Here is a 17,295-nt window from a genome sequence, read left to right as displayed (position 1 = left end):
TATCACATAAAAGAGAATCAAAGGCAAGTGGTTCATAATAAAGTACTATGTATTTCAGTAGGTAAACACTTAGGCACAACTACACTAAAAAACATAAAACAGTCAGATACTTGGACCTCTACACAGAATCACGGAAAAGTCCACAGCTACAGATGCAGGTGGACACAGGTATGTCTTAATGGCTATTCATATTGCCCTCAGTGATGGGACGCCTCCAAAACACTGAATAATTGCTGATGGTTTACAGTGGTCATGCTCCAGGAAAATTCAGTGCTTATTAAAACCGTGAAATGCTTAAAAAGTGTGTTTAGATTAGGCTCGGATCATTATGAGCAGGTTTATCATCTGCACGAACATCAAGCAGAATGTCTGCTATTCATGAAGGATGTGGGACAATGTCTTCATAAACGGGGTTGCCCTGCTCCCTGCAAGATGTCTGGCATCCCTAAGCTGTGCACGCTGAAGGCCACCAGTGTCCTCCAATCAATGTGACACTGTGACGATCTGAGCCAGTGCCGCAGAAGCTCAAGAGAAGGTGCCTCCGCCCACCCACCCAGCTGAGGCCTGGACCGCCCGGGCTCCTCCCTCGCTCACTGGCCACAGGCAGGCCCTGGAATAAGTTACTCATCCTTCTGACACCTCACCTTTCTACATCTACGGAAGTGGGGACAATAACAGCATTGAGCTCTGAGGTCTATGAGGACCAAATGGCTTACTACTGATACAAACTTCCATAGGCATAGGATAAACCTTCCATGAATACTAGATAATATAATGATTATCTCTGTCATTACATCCTTGTATCAGTCTCTCTCAAAGTTAAATCTTAAAACACAGAAGCCAGATGGGAGGGGAAGCAGAGGCAGGGAACAGAGTGGATGGCTGAGCAAAGACACATGTGCAGAAATAAGCCAGGCTGAGGAAGTGTGTTAAGGAGCTTGGGCTTGATCTTCACGGGTCAGTGTTCCAGCCCAGATCTCGCACATCAGAACCACCTGGGATAACAGCTGGACAGCCCAACTCAGACTTGCTGAACTAGAAGTCTGGGGTGTGGGGCCACAGGATGCGCATATTAGCTGACTTCCCTAAATGATTCTGAAGTCCTGTGAGGTTCAACAACAACTGGCTATAAGTGACCAGGTCAGATGTGCTTTGCTGGCAGAGCAACCTGGTGATCATGCAGGAAATGGATCAAAGGAGACACAAACCTGAGACAGGGAGGCTGAGCAGGAGGCAGACCTTCCACACGAGACTTCACTGGTAAAGGCCCCATCTATGTGGTAAAAAGCCAGGAGGAATGTTCCAGACAAATGTTGGAAAGATGAAGTGGAAGAGAGACAGGAAAGAAAACTGGTGTGCGTTTCTTGCTTTGGCCACTGGGAGATATTCCCACCATCAGGCCTTTGCTTCTCAGTTGTGAATTTAGTGATAGTTCCTGTATATCGTGAGCTATAGGTCAGACCCTGAGCTGTCAGCATCCCAGTGAAGTAGATACCCTTCTCCCATCTTAGATAAGAAGAAACCAGGGCACAGTAAAGTAATATCTTCCCCATGGCCACATAGCCAGAGACCCCACAGTGGCAGCGGTGCTGGGACCTGGGACTCCAACACTCAAAAGCACGTGCCCACTGTGGACTGACTCCTGCACATGCCTTTACATCTCTTGTTTTTAAATACCCCAGGAGTCTGTTTGGGCATTGCTGTGGTTTCTATGTTTTTATCAAAGATTAATGTGCAGATCACACTAGCCCTACCTCAGTCAGAACTCCTCACCCACATGTTGCATGGGGAAAACTCAAGTGTCAAGCCCTGTTTGCAGAAGAAAAAATAAACACTGTTTGTAACAGCAAGCATTTCCCGTTTAAGCATAAACTCACCACGGTAATATATTTTTGTCAAAACACATCATGTATGTTAAAAAGAAAAGCCTTCCCCTCCACCCCCAAGCAGGCTTTAAAAGAACTTTCTGGAAGTGGGAGGATGAAGGGCCACCCACTCTTGAATCACTTGGCACTGCTGACTGACAAGGGGGGAAAAAAAAACACTGCATACCAGGTTTTGTCATTATCGATGGCATTCAACATTCTAAAGACAACTTGCAGGGAGAACATGAATGCACTTGAAGACAGTTGACAGGTCCCAAATAAATCCAAATCTTCTCCAAACAAACCCCCTCAATGCCGATGCATCCTGGAACCCTCCACTTCCACATTCAGGGAGGAGACAGCAGATGAGGTATAGCTGCATCATAATATCGGCAACTGCAGCAGCTAATGTCTGTGGGGCCCTTCATTGCCTGCCCACCAGCTCTGTGTTCTACATACATTCCCTCCTCATCTTCACCACAGCCCTATGGAGGTCAGCACCATAATCCATCACCATCCCCAAGTATCAGGAAACAGAGGCCCAGAGAAATTACAAAACTTGTCCCAACCGCAAAGCCCTGCCACCCAAACCTAGCTCTTCAAAGCCAAACTGGCCAGAGTCAGGCTAAATACACAGACACACACAGACACACAGACACCGCACAATCAGGGAATGTGTCACCTAGTTCTGTGTACTCGGTCAGTTCAATGCGAAAACAGACAAAAAACAGTACATGTCTTTCCAAGGAGCTCCCTGGATACCAGATTGCGAAGTCCATTGAACGGTTTGGATGGCTCAGCATGATTATAAAACCAAAAATACTAAATGAGGTAGTATTATGATAATATCGCTGTTGATGTTTTTTTTAAAAAAAAGGCATTAGAACATTAACTATGGCCAGAAGGCAGAACAATACTCATTTTAAAATCATTAATCTGATGGGATCTCTCATTACAAAAAGACATTGAAGATTACATGTTTGTCCCCTAACCCAGCCCCTGCTTGTTGAAGCTGCCTGAGTTCTGCTTCTCATTCAAGGAATAGAAATGGCTGCTGTGTCTAAAGCTTTGGAGTTCTGCTCAGTTTCCCCAGAGTAGGATGTGTTTGGGCTCCCTGTGAGTCCTTCACAACTATCTCTGAGTTGGTTCACTGTAACTAAGACAAATCCAACTCAATAAAGGAACATTTTCTTCAGCTTCCACCAACCTTGGTCAAGCAGCAATCCATACCAAACACCAAACACCACACCAGACTCTGATATTCTCTGCCTTGGTCCCACGGACAGTCCTTGAAGGGCTTTTCTTTTCTTTTTTCGACAGTGGTCCCCACTTAACAGATGGGAAAACTGAGGTCCAAGGGGGTTAAATGCTTTGCCCAAGATCACATGTCTACCAAATGCCAGGGTCAGAATGCGAATCCAAGCTCTACAGATTCCAACCCTGTGTTCTGTCTACTGGACCGTTTTACTGAGGTTACAACAGACGCTGATAAAATGTCTCTAGAATATTTTACTTATAATCCCATACGATCTTACAAGGAGGGTAAGAAGAAAGAATTTGCTTTCCCTGGAAGCAAAATGGCTTACCGCCAATGGTGTCATTGGGAAAAAGAAGATGAGAAAACACACCAGGAGGACCACTTTGAGGTTCACATTCAAAGCTTTCTATAGACAGGAACTCTGAGAGTGACATGCTTGGAGATTTAAGCTGGAGCTAACATCAAAGTTACAAGGATTCGGGGTTTTAGATCCCTGGATTTCAGGAAGGAGGAAAGTGGCATGTGCATCAGTGGCAGGGCTAGAAGAGACAACACTCACCGAGAACATAGCCTGTTAACCACTGACAGTAGGTCCTAAGCCTTGTGTCCGCCCATTACCTCTCTGCCTTCTATACAGGGAAGAGGTTTTTCAGACACACTTGCCCTTTCTTTCTGGGTACTTCACCCTACCTGCCACTAACACTTCGTGTAATAACCCACCTCCAGTGAGGAATACTGGGGAAAGAGCATTTATGAGGATGGATTGTTACACGCGAAGACTAAAATGTAGAAAATTATGTGTGTGCATTAACCTTCACGACACAAGAATAAAAAACACTCTTTGTAAACCATCTAAGGGGAAGAAGGCACAGAGGTCCTGAATTCAGCTTAATAGGGAAGAAAGCCTGCCCGTGGAATCCAGCTGCTGGGTCAGGCCTCTGACTTTCCTGCCTTTCCTTCATGCCCAATGGGATGGGAAGGGCTTCCAGCAGGCCCCCTCAAACTCTCACAGCTCCATACAACTTCCTCCTAAAGCTGGGTAATGGTCAGCCTGCATTCTACCTCACACAGCACATTCATCTAGTGAGTGCCACCTGGCAGGGCCATGACCCCTCCTTCTTGCCTCCTGGGCTCTAGATCTCAAAGGATGAATAGATGTGTGGGGGAGTGAGGAATAAGGCCACTAACTGCCTTTGTCTTCCAATCTGGTTCTGCCCTCCACTGGCCTTATGCTAAAGCTATCTACCACAGAGGACAGTTATGCAATCTTTATTATGGACAGAACACCTATTAAAACCCCTTGTACCTCTATGGACTCAGAACTCATCAAGTCTCTATAAGGCCCTGGTACTCTAGTTGTTATTCTCTTGCTGTTATTCTGTTATGCCCAGGACTGATGACAAATTTGTGGAACTGCATGAGAAATAAAAATGTAGGGCCCCATATTCAAAAATTATTAAGAATTTCAAGAAGGCGACCGCACAGCATGAAAGCAAAGGTGGGTCCTTCTCAGTGTAGGGCTCTGTGTGACTGCACAGGACACATGCTCATGAAGCTCTCCCTGATTCTGCCACACCACTAGTCATAACGTCCATAAGCACAATGAACCCTTGTGAGTTCATTTTGAAATATTCATATGAAATTTTATTTTAAAGACACAAACCCTTTCAGACCACAGATACCACACATAGGATCAGTGGGCTGGTTTCAAGGAAAGCCTCTTTTTAATCCTTCTAGCTATGACTATCCAAATATAAATATCCACCGGGTCTTTTTTTTTTAATATTTCATTATTTTTTAGAGACAGAGAGAGACAGAGCATGAGCAGGGGAGATGCAGAGGGAGAGGGAGTCACAGATTCCGACGCAGACTCCAGGCTCTGAGCTGTCAGCACAGAGCCCGACATGGGGCTCAAACTCACGAACTGTGAGATCATGGCCTGAGAAGGAGTCGGACACTCAACTGACTGAGCCACCCAGGGGCCCCTCCACTGGATCTCTTTAGGGAACCAAGTACATACACAAAGGCTTCCTAGTCAACGACCTGGCCTGACAGGAATGGAAAAATCAAAATTTATGATCCCAAGATCTAAGAATTCTTTCAACAAGTTTGAGCCTTCATTTCCAAAGCAATGTAAAAGGGTTACTTTAGCTAAAGTTTCCAACAAAATGTGCAGAGTGGTGCTGGAGGCACAGACACTTCGGTTTCACTTCTGGCTGAGGCTAAATATATTGGGGGAGGGGTAGAGAAAATTCTATTGACTTATCAAAGTCAGTCAAAGGCCGAATCCATTATCTTGAGTTGCTGAGGGGACAAACACTACAAATGACGTTGGAATAGCCTGCCAAGTGCTAAATGAGTGACGCTCTACAGTCTACACAATCTGGCAGCTAATATCACTACTAATGTCACTTAACTGACAAATAGAAAAACTAGCCATTTTGGAAATTTGGGATCTGTGTGTCTTATAAAAGAGGCCCTTGTGTCTATTATCCATGCCCTGGAAAAGGCATGGAAATTCCTCATACATTAAGGAATTGAGAGTGTAACTACTACGTTGGGCCAACTGTCTGGTAGAAAACAGCAAGCATGAACTTCATTTGTTTCAGGAGCAGGAGAACGCTTATGGTCACATTCCAACTCTAAGTGGTCTTACCAAGGGAATGCAGACTCAGGCACTTGGCCTCCAAAAGAGGGGTATCACAGCCTTACTGATGACAGACAGTCAAATGTGGCTTGAGTACAGTCCTGAGGGCATGGTGAACATAGACTCTGCAAAGAATGACATTCCTTACTACATTCAACACCCATGGTATCAACAACACGATTTACCACTTCCTGGAGCTGGCCAGGCTGTGTGTCGCTGTCCTCGGTGCTGAATCATCACTGTTCTCCCCAGCAGTCTTGTCCCTTAGGGGTAATCCCTGCACAGCCTCTACAGCTACTCCGTTTTTTCTTAGTTCATCTTTCACACTTGATAAAAGTAAGTGTAACAATGAAAAAGGTGTAAAAAGCACAACCATGACCTGTGTTTAAAAATCTGTATAATGAGTTCCCAGTACATATGCTTCACAGCTATAAATGTTCTTCTTGAGTGGCTGGTTGGGGAAGCAGGACCACCTGTTATAACCCCAATGCTGTATCTGGGGACCTTACAGCTATTTGGGAATTCAACTTTCTTCGTGAGGAAAGTATGACACCCGGCCCCTCTATATTGTGAACATCAGGTCATCCTTAAACACCCAAATCAATTGTGACCTCACCTGCAAAGCTCTTCCTGACTGCCTAGTTGCCATTCCAAACAGACAACCAGTCTGCCCACACCCCCACAGTGCTTTATACATTCTATTATCCCCTAGCCCTGCAGTTCTTAGTTTGTGTGTCCACTTCCTTTATTCAAATATGAGCTCCTTGAAGAAAGGACCTATAAGAACACAAATGTGGTATCCAAATATTTCAACTGTCAAGGGTAAAATCTCTGTAGTTGCATTCTACCCACTTCCTGTAAGATCAAAGTGAGACACGGACATGGTGGTATTTAATATTCAACTGGGTACACAGAGTTTTATTTGCTAACATCGAAAACAACCCAGGAGGACAATCAATCACTGCAGACACAGATGGAGTGATCCAGAGGCTGAAGGCCAAGATGTCAAGTGACTCTCCCAAGGTCACCCCATTCATCAGCACTGGCATCCAGATAGGACCCGCCCTGCTTGCCGGGACTCTGAAAGTCACTACACCCTGCAGTGTTCCTAGGGACAGCAGCAGAAGGGGGCCAAACTGCTGAAAGATTACTGGATTCCCAGCAGTGGACTCTGAGACAGTCATAATGTCTCTTCTGGATGAATGCAATTCAGACTCTAGGGGATGTCAGGCCAGCCTTCCTTTCCACTTCTCTTCAGGCCAGCTCAGGGTCACAGACATGCCGAGAGGTCAGTAGAGCTTTCCATCAAGGAGGCAGATGAGAGCAGGGTTATCTTGACTTCAGAGATGGAGAAGCCAGTCACTGAATGAGCACTTGGGCTGGATCTGAGATTTTAAAGGCTCATTCCCTTTTAATTCACCTACTTTATTTTAATATTAACTCAGTTAAATTTTTTTCCGGAAGGCGTAAGGAAGGAGAGGTATCATAAATCCAGATACGGCAGAGAGCACATTAAAAATGCAGTTCTATTATCTTAAAACTAGAGATGTAATTAGAGCAGTCATGTAATATGAAGAGAAATTACCACAAAAAAATATTTTAAGGGCCTGGGTGAAAAGAGAAAAAGGTCTATATCATTTAATCTCTAATACATGGAGAAAGAAGGAGAAAAATACGCCTTCAGATCTTTCAAATACTTCCCCGTTGCCCCCTAAATTATCATTTTCACTTGGCTTTTCTGTTCCACATGCATAATTTACCATAGTGCACAGCAGCCTCATTTCTTCCTTTCTTTGCTCAAGAAGCATATATCCTGGGAGGATGTGGAATTCATCCCAGCTTCGTCCAAATGATCCATGTCCTTGGGGATACTTGAAATTTTTGTTTGGAAAGAGCATTTCCTCCTGTTGTACTTACTATTAACTCTAAGAGTTCCCTCAAATGAAACAAAACACTGTATCAAGTTATTATAAGATCATATTCATCCAACAAGCTCCCAGTCAGTGCCTACAGTGTGTCTGGTACACTGTCCTCATGGTCCAAGCTGAGGATACACACTAGTAATAAGGTCTTTGCCCCAAGAGCTCACAGTTGGGCCAGATACACACTAGTAATAAGGTCTTTACCCCAAGAGCTCACAGTTGGGCCAGAGGCCGGGAAGGAAACAAGTGATGACAGCACATTGCTTAGGGCTATGATAGAGAAGGCCACAGAGAGCTTCAGGAGGATGGGTCTTAAGCTGTCCTGGATGTCCAAGAAAGCCTCTAGGGGAAGAGTGAGTAGGAGTTGCTGTGTTGAATCAAGATATGCATTACAGCCAGAGAGACGGCACGGAATATGCAACAGAGTATTCTGGAGAGCAGGGATCTACCACAGATGGGCAAACTATGACCCACAGGCCAAATCCAGGCTGGCAGCTGTGTTTTTGTAAATAAAGTTTTATTGGAACACAACCATGTCAGTTCATTTATGTACTGTCTCTGCCTGCTTTCACACTATAATGGCAGAGCGGCAACAGAGACCCTACAGCCGTAAAGTCTAAGATATTTACTATCTGGCCCTTTAAAGAAAAAGCCTGTGGATCCTTAGTCTAAAAGATTTGACCTTGAACCCATAGATTAATGTGCTCGTGAATAAATCTAATTTAACCTTTAGATGTTGTGTGACTGACTTCTAAGTATTTAAAATTCCATTTCTAGAAGTGTGCTTCAGGCAAATTAAAATTTGGGGTAGTAAATAAGGTTGAGAAAAGCCAGGTGGTAAAATTAAATAGATTACTTTTGCAGAACTTTTCAGAGCCTTTAATACGCAAATGCACAACTGCCAAGAAAAAAAAAATTGAGAAAGTAGAATTTCCCAAAGTTATTTGTTCCAAAGACTCCTTTTGTGAAGATCCTCTCTTCTGCAAGAGAATCCTTTAATGCTAATGTAAGTGTTTCTTTTTGTATCCAAAACAGCCTTAGTGTCAGGACACAGCATAGCTTGGAAACCTCTGGATTCAGTGAGCCATTTGGAAGAACTATAACCCTAAAAGCACAAGAATCACAACTTTGTGGTACTGAGACAGGCTTTTCCATTACTTCACCTTCCAAACCAATGGGTTCATTACAGCCTTGTGGACAGAAGAAGTCCAACATCCATGAATAGAATCTACTGGAAATATACAAAACCCCCTCCTCCTTCCTCTGGCTCAGACCCTTGGGGTATTAATAATGCAATGCCAGATGAATGGTCTCTATTCAGAATTTCTCTGGTTAAGTCATCTACAACTTAGGAGTCATTCTCCTCACTAGAACTGGTAATGGCTAGGATTCTTGCCTCACACAGAATGTTGCTGACAGAAACAAACACCGCAGCATGCTGCTATTAGCTCTAGAAAACTCCGGAATCCCAGTTCCAGAGAAAACCTGTCCCCATTTTCGCCTGCATTCACTACTCTCATCAAAGGAAAAATAGAAATGTAAGCCAAGAAGGGATGAGAACATGAAACATGGTTAGGAGAGGCATTCATCTCCCAAAATGGATTCAATTCCATCTGGTGTAATAATAACCCATATAAACCATCAAGAGCTTCCACATGTGATAGTTCATTTCACATAGGAATCGACCATGAAGGCAAGGGAAAAATGAGGCAGGGAGAGGAAGGGATTGCTCTAGGGGGCACGAATGTCCTATTCTCCTATTGATGGCACTGGGCACAGCCTTGGTTCTAATCCAGACATATAGACTTGGGGCTGGTGACACAGACTCTTAGATGTGTCTTCATGCCTCTAAAACTGGAGAAAGAAGACGGGCACCTGGGTGGCTTAGTCGGTTAAGCATCTGACTCTTGGTTTGGGCTCATGATCTCACAGTTTGTGAGTTCAAGCCCCACTTCAGGTTCCACACTGACAGTGTGGAGCCTGCTTGGGATTCTCTCTCTCCCTCTCTCCCTGCCTCTCCTCCACCCTCTCTCTCACTCTCTCTGTTTCTCTCTCAAAATAAATAAGTAAATAGATTTTTAATAAAATAAAATTGGAGAAGAGGAGAGGGGAGGGATCATAAGGCTTTAGTACAGAGCCTGGCACACAGTGAACAACCACAGGAGTGGACAGTATGCACTCGAATAGGGAATGAATGCCTAGCATATCCTAGGGATGGGGTAAACACCAAAGCCCCAGCATTTGTCCTCAAGGGTTTGATGCATATGACAAATGTTCAGAAGGACCTTTTTAAGGTTCTGTCTTTCCTCAACTAGCCAGAACCTCTGGTCACTCTATTTCCCCAACTCCATGAGAACACTTGTTTCCTACATTCAAAGAGATTGCCAAGTACCTATTCTTGTGCTCAGGACAGCTTCGCCACCTTTGAACTTGACCTTGGACAGCTGAGTGTCCTCTAAGATGACCACCACAAATGCACAGGGGCAGATGCCCTGGAAAACGCAGGTGATTCTACAGTTGAGGCAATCCCATGTTGCCTAAATTGAAAGGAAGTAAGTCCAAGACAAAAGAAGTGTTCCCATCAGTCACTGCCAAAGTCTCTGCTGAAGAGTTAGTTATTTTGTGGCTCCTGCTAAACTCAGGCAAATGTGAACCTAGAAACTGAGAGAACACCATGCACTGAGGTATTAAAAGAAGTCTACAGGCTTCTGAAAAAGAAAAGTTTTAGAGAGGCAAAGGGCACCTTGGCAAATAGCCTTCCGAGTACATGAACCACGATGCAGACCCAGTCCTGCCCTCGACCACCCATGTGACTCTCAGCAGGCTGCCTCTCCCAGGTCCTGGCTCCCCTCAGCTGAACCAAGAGAGAGAGAGAGACCACCATAAACTCCACAACTACCCACCACCTTTCACATATACCAGAAATGGGTACAAACTATAAACCAGAAATGGGTACAAACTACTATGGAAAAATGGGGTCTCCCTGCATCTCCTTCAGCAAAAAAATAATTTTCCAACAGCAAAAAAATTACTCATTTTTTAATCCCCAATTCTCCCAAACCCAATTTCACTTTCTCGCTCACTGGTAACTGTGGTGGTTTTTATTCCAATTTTGCTGGGTATAAATAAATTACATTTCACAGTGTGAAAAACGTTCTTTGGGAGGACGAGGTCAACTTCAGGGGGGAAAAAAATAGGAAAGCTTTGTCTCTGATTATTTCCCATGAGAACATGTAGATTGTATCTTTGAAATGGAGATGAATTGTGATTTAAAGAAATGTTGTCATAATGTGCTGTGAAATAAAGTCAGAAATAGGCTTTCCAACCAATGCCTGACAGATTAGTTCCTCTGTTTGTTAACTGAATTTGTGTCTCGGCTTCTATTCACTGCTCTGATTGTTATTTTCAAATTGTCACTTGAGCTCTATGGCGCTTCCAGGATTTATTTTCTGTCCTGTGCCACGATAAGCAGTTTCTGTCATCCCAAAGGAAATCTGCAGTGGGGAAGAGATCGCCAAGGGCCCACTTCCCAGTAATCATCCCCAGCATGCAAAGAGCATTCAGCTATAGCAACAAGAAACCCAACCAGAATTAATTGTGAAAGTTATCTAATTGTAGCCACTCTAACTCAAATAAAGTGGTGGCATTCATTTCAGACTCCAGCCTCTGGATTTTCAAAGGCAGCATCAAATTCCTCCAGAGTTACACCAACATGCTCTTCCCCTCTGCCCATTAAGAAGGATTGCATTTATTTATGCCAGCATCAGATTTTTATTTATTACACGATCTCACTGCAGAAAGCTGTGTGTTACCTCTCCTTTACACTTATAATAAAGGTGACAATATGTATCAAAAAAACTCATTATTATGTGAGACAAAAAGTTAAAATTGGATTTTCAAAATAAAAATAGCAATCAAGCAAAATCTCATTTAAAGCAAATAGACTTTTTCACTCTGAGGGGGTTACTGAATGCTGATGAGCTCTTCTCGGTGAGCGCTGGAAAAGGTTGTACCCGCTAAGTGGCTTACCCAAAACACCCTCATTTTTCATCAGTCCCTGGCATAGAAAACACAAGTATTTGCATTAAAATTACTTTATAACTTCAGTTTTGGGGCAAAATAAAGCCTAACTTTGATAAATTTTGTTGCCTGTAAACACATTTCCAGAAGGGTTTATTTATCGACCATTTCAAGCCCTCCAGATTATTCAAGGTATCAAAACCAGCTTCCAAATTCAGATATTTGCATCAAACCACCAAAAATATCATGTTAAAAGTAGCTCACGTGTTCTGACAGTTTACTATGTGCCAGACTCTGTGCCCAGGACATCCAGAGTTTCATTTTCCCTCACAATCCTGCCACGAAGGGCCCCTATCACAAGAACACAGGGACACGTGACATAAATAAAATGCATGTGAAACCTGGGCCAACTCTCAAGGATTGTTTTAAGAGTAAATAAGATAGTTTATGGCAAAGCACTCAAAAAACATTCTGAATTAGAGGTGATGGGTTCATATCCTAACCCATCAGCTGTGACACCAGAGCAAGTCACATGACTTTCTAGATTAGGACAGATTTTAAAGGAGCATACATTTAAAGCCAATAATTTATTTATAATTAACTGAAAATAATTAGCAATGTCTGTTGGTGTGCCTAACCATAACTATTGTTTAAATGCAGAGCTATTACTTTTTTAGAAGTCTAACTGTAAACAGCCAGTGTTCTTAATGGGATGCTAATCATTAAATGGTATAATTCATCCTTGGGGAAGTTTATTTACTTTTACAATCCCTCACGGTAGCTGTTACTGCTAAATATGAATATCTTGATTAATAGCAACAACATAATTGGTGTCCAATATCTATTCATCACTACAGCTCAATTTCTTTATGAAGTACCTCCTTATACAATAAATAAGACCTTCATGTTCTACCTGACAGCTTGATTAACAACCCTACAATCAAACCCTTTTACACAGTAAGTGGAGGGTGAATATTGTAAGTGTCAGCTGTTCTGCTGTTTCCACTCAGGCTAGAACCATCCACTGGTCACAGAGAAGAGGGACAATTCCAGCTATAAAACGTAGGGGCAGGGACACTAGGAAGCCTATGTTATTCATCACTATGGGGTCAACTGGATGGTTTGCTACTTCACAGAATCTACTCAGAGTTAACATCTAAGGGGGCCACAAACATTTACTGAGCACCTGCTGGATGTGAGGGTAGAAGACACAGCCCTAGCCCTCAAGGGCCCCTCAGGCTGGGAGGTTGGACAGACAAATACAGACTTAGTGCACACCATACTCCCCCACCCCCATAGCCACTGACCACACACACTCCAGGACATCAGCAAGAGAGCAGACAGGCCTGCCGAGGCAGGAGTCAGACATGGCTCCTGGAAGACTCCAAAGAGGAAGCAACACATGACCTGGGCCTCGAAGGACTATAGCTTCAGAGACATCTGCTAATGATGACTGGGGGTGGCAGCAGCAGCTGGTAGACAGAAGGCCTGGGTCCCAGTCTCAGCTCTGGAGCCAGGACCTCCCTGGACTGAGGGAGGCCTAGGTGGGACTTCAGCAGTGAGGTCACATATCTCAGGGACTATGGGGCTCTGGGGTTTATACATCTGGGCTGATGCCAGTCAGAGGCTTAAGTTTCTCTATCTGTGAAATGTAGATGGTAACATTCATCCAGTCACGGGACAGGTCTTTGTCGCATGTCCACTCAGTGTTGTGAGCACCAAGCAAGATCACGCTCAGTATCCCACCCGGCATGGAGCAGGTGTCCGGCACATAGAGCTATGCATGGCCCCACCCGAGAACCTAAGAGTCTCCACACTCCCCACCCAGCTCCCAACACTGTCAACCAAGGGTCTCAGAAAGGTAGTCACTATGCCAAGGTAAGGCTGTTCTTGATGTTATACTCACATTTCTAGATGATTTTCCTTTCCTTTCCCAATCAAGATTTAACAAAAAGGCAAAAAAGAGAAAGTAGTTGAAACATAGAATGTGAACATAAAGAAAAGAAAAAGAACCTCTGAGAAACTAAAGCTAAGAAAATCCAAGGCACACGTAAAGATGGCCCTGGTCAGAAAGAGGCCCAACCTGCAGACCCAGCTGAAGAACCATGAAGGATCTCAGCAAAACTCCACCAAGGTGAGGTTCCTGCACCATCAGGCAGGAGAGTGGAAGTGCAGACCGCTCGACCAAGCATCCTGGAGAGTCAACATCCACTCGGGTCCGAGTTGAAGAATGGGGAACACACGCCCCAAGAGCAGCACGGTTCCCACAGAAGGGGCTTCCTTGGGGAGCAAGAAGAGAACAAGGCTGCCGGAAGTCCTGCTTCCTCAGTTTTTCTACACACCAGTAACGCGCACACAACTACTAGGTGCTGACAGAAGATGCAAGTGTTAGCATTCCCACTTTGGGTCCGTTTAATCCTCAGTGGATTCATGACTGTTTCTCACTCCCCTCCCAGGATGAGCTACACACAGCCTCTCAGGGGAGAGCTTCAAGCCATTACTCTCCCCTCCTCTCCCAAAAAGGGCTGACCGTGCAGGTGGACACAGTACAAGTACCATCAGCCACCAAGTCAAACCAATCTGCTTGCTAACGTTTAGGAAACAAGCTTGCTGTGCAAACAATTCTTCAAGACCAGCACCTGAACTGCCATCCAAACAGAGGAATCAAGAGATTCTGGAAACCAACCCCTCACCAGGTGGCCTCATGGGTTAAGGTCCCACACTCTGACCTTCTGTAGCCCAGAGCCAAATGCCCCAGATCCAATAGAGGAGAAGGCCATTCAGACATCCCATTTTGTCCTTATTTATTTTAAAATTGTTTTCTTCAAAGGACATCATTTTTTTTTTGACAGATAATTTCTGTTAATGGTATCAGTTAGGGGCTCCTGACCAACTGTTCTGCTAAAAGTGTGGACCAACTGGACTTAAGTAAAAGCATAAAGGTAATTCCATAATTTCCAGGTAGACAACCAAAACAGCCCTCAGAAATTGCAAAATGCAGTCCATGACAGTGCCACTCAACTTTGCCTTTTTGTTCCTGTATCTGCTTACAAAAGCAGTCAGACAATCTGAAAGCTTCTGCCAGTCTGTGGACTCAGGGAGGCCACACTCCTGGCAGACAAAAACTGGTTTTTTTCCTCCTGATCACCTTGACAGACCAGAGATACCAAAATTGCCGGGCAATCAAGACCTGATTGTCTCAACCGCTTTAGAGACAATTCTAAAAAGAAGGCAGTTGTAAGTACCCAGGAGAGGCAAAGCTGCCTCTAAAGCTTCTAGAAGATAATGGGAAGTATGGAAAACATCAGAGCCTCTCATGTCAGGGTGAAGGCCATTTTCTGGGCATTTCCTGAGCTCCCAACAGATACCAGCATCACAGAGAATTCATGACCAAACTGTGCACACAGCAACCCGCATAGAAGGGTCTGGGCCACAGTCCCAGGGCAGCTCGTCACTTGATGGAATCTTTTCTACCTTGTCTTCACCCGTTTGCTTCCATCTCTATGGAAACTGAAGTGGGAATCAGGAGCCAGCCCTGAAAACGATCGTCAGAAACTATCTCCTAATTCTATTTCCATGGAAACAGATGACAGATCAGTAGAACTAAGGTAATATTTTTAAATAAGGTAATCCTTTAAAAAAAAAATCTTCTCATCTAATTCTCCACCACTTCCACTGAGTTGAAATTTGAGAGTATATGTTGCTCATAAGCCACAGAAGCAGCAACGTGCTCTTGAGGTTAAAGACAAACGTTGGGACAAAGAAACAAGAATCCAGCCCCTCAGGACACCCATGAAATTAAGAAAAGGCCACCCTGGCAGCGATCACAAGAGCCCAAAGTAGGTAGGATATTCTATGCCTGCCACACAGCGTGGTCTTGGCCCTTCATCAACTTTACCATGGTGTCACCACCATGCTGTATGGTTTGCACTAAAGAAAGTAAAGGTGCTTCCTAAAAACTATGCTCTCATGGAAGCTTTACAACAGGAAGGATCAAGTGCAAGGGCAGGACCATCTTCCGACAGCAGGCACTCCCCAAAGCTAACCATCTCGTAAAAGAGCCCAAGGAACCGCCATTATCAACAGGATTGGGAAAGCACCCCTCGGACGGGCAGCAACCTGGCCATGAAATGTGACTATTGCACCTACCATTTTTGTTACAGGGACTGAGACTGAGGAGACAAGACATCCTGCCAAATCCTTCCTGTGAAATAACTGTGGGTCCAATACCCAAAATAGCGAGCCACAGAGAAAGAACCTCAATTTGCAAGCTGAAAACATAACGAATCACAGCATTCCAGGTCGGAAATAGGCAGGGCTCACAGGAACTGGCATAGTCAAGAGAGATGGCGTTTCTTCTTCAGTAGATGGGAAGGGATTCGGTTGTGGATCAGAGAGAACAGATTCATCCATATCTCCTCGTTATCATGGTAACAGCTCCTGCTTCTAGGACACTGGCTCTCTGGCAGGCACATGCTAACGTTTTACATGCATTCGATACAACCCCCTCCCAGAAAGGTACTATCACCTGTGCTGTTGCAGAGATGGGGCCTTGGGCTACAGGTAACTCAGGCAGGGAGTCCGGGCTACCCTGAGAACCCAGACCCTTCTGACTCCTGACTACCAGCCTCTTAAGCCCTCACCAGGTTGTGGCAATGCTCACCCCAAAAGCTTCCAACCACAGGAGAAAACACTACCTCTACAGAACAGGTTAAACAAAAGTCTATGTAAATGAGTGGAGGGACATTTGTTGCCCAAAGAAATGTGTAAATATTTTCTGGATGAAATGTAAAAATATAGTGGAAACGTAAAAATAAAAAAATTTTTAATCAAGAGAGAAAATGACATATAACAGATGCATAGCATAAACGTTCATATTTTAAAAATATATAAAAGCCAAAGTTTTTGAAAAAATAAACAATGAACTAGAGAAGTCTTTAAATCGCTTTGTGATACATGAATGCAAACTAGTTTTGGAAGTGGGTATAAATATATCAAAAGAAAACGTTCTTGTATTTGATAACACGAGATGACAATGACATCGCAAAGCTACACAAGCTAATGACACCATAATATACAGACTGAAATCATGTGGGAAACAGATTTTAAGGCTGAATCAAACAGAATAACTCAGGTGTGTGTGTTTCCAGCTGCCGTGGGAGCGTAACGGAATTAAAACCTCATAAAATGCACAAATTGGCCACCATCATTACCCCTTCAAAGGAAATCTGAAAATAAGATAATAGCAAAGGATTGCTACAACACAAAGGAGCGGGGCTTCAGGGATGTGAACAGAAACACACTCTGAAAGCCGCATTAGCCCATGCATTCATGGCTGTGGTCCAAAGGAGCAATTTCTTCCTTAAAGGCATAAAAAGAAAACTTGAAGCAAACTATTTGGAAAAACAGAATACTGTTTCCTGGAAGCAGGAAAGCTCAGAGTCTGGTTGGATGTATGCGGTTGGGACAGTCAAACCCCACACCCAGCATAACACAAGGAAGCACGCAACAGTACATTCTCTAGTGCTCAGGACTAACACCAAGAGAACAGGACCCCGTCACATCAAAAGCCTTCTAAACACA

The 17,295-nt window shown here is 44.1% G+C and overlaps 1 protein-coding gene across 1 annotated transcript in view; it reads right to left on the bottom strand.

Annotated features, from left to right (window-relative positions):
• CACNA2D3 (calcium voltage-gated channel auxiliary subunit alpha2delta 3) overlaps window positions 1-17,295 on the bottom strand; it is an 865,909-nt gene that overhangs the window by 789,055 nt on the left and 59,559 nt on the right. The window lies entirely within an intron of this gene.

The sequence above is a fragment of the Prionailurus viverrinus genome, chromosome A2 (genome assembly GCF_022837055.1).
Source record: "Prionailurus viverrinus isolate Anna chromosome A2, UM_Priviv_1.0, whole genome shotgun sequence".
In the NCBI taxonomy this organism is placed as follows: domain Eukaryota; kingdom Metazoa; phylum Chordata; class Mammalia; order Carnivora; family Felidae; genus Prionailurus; species Prionailurus viverrinus.
Note: the sequence above shows the minus strand (reverse complement) of the source record. Positions and strands in the feature narration are given on the sequence as shown.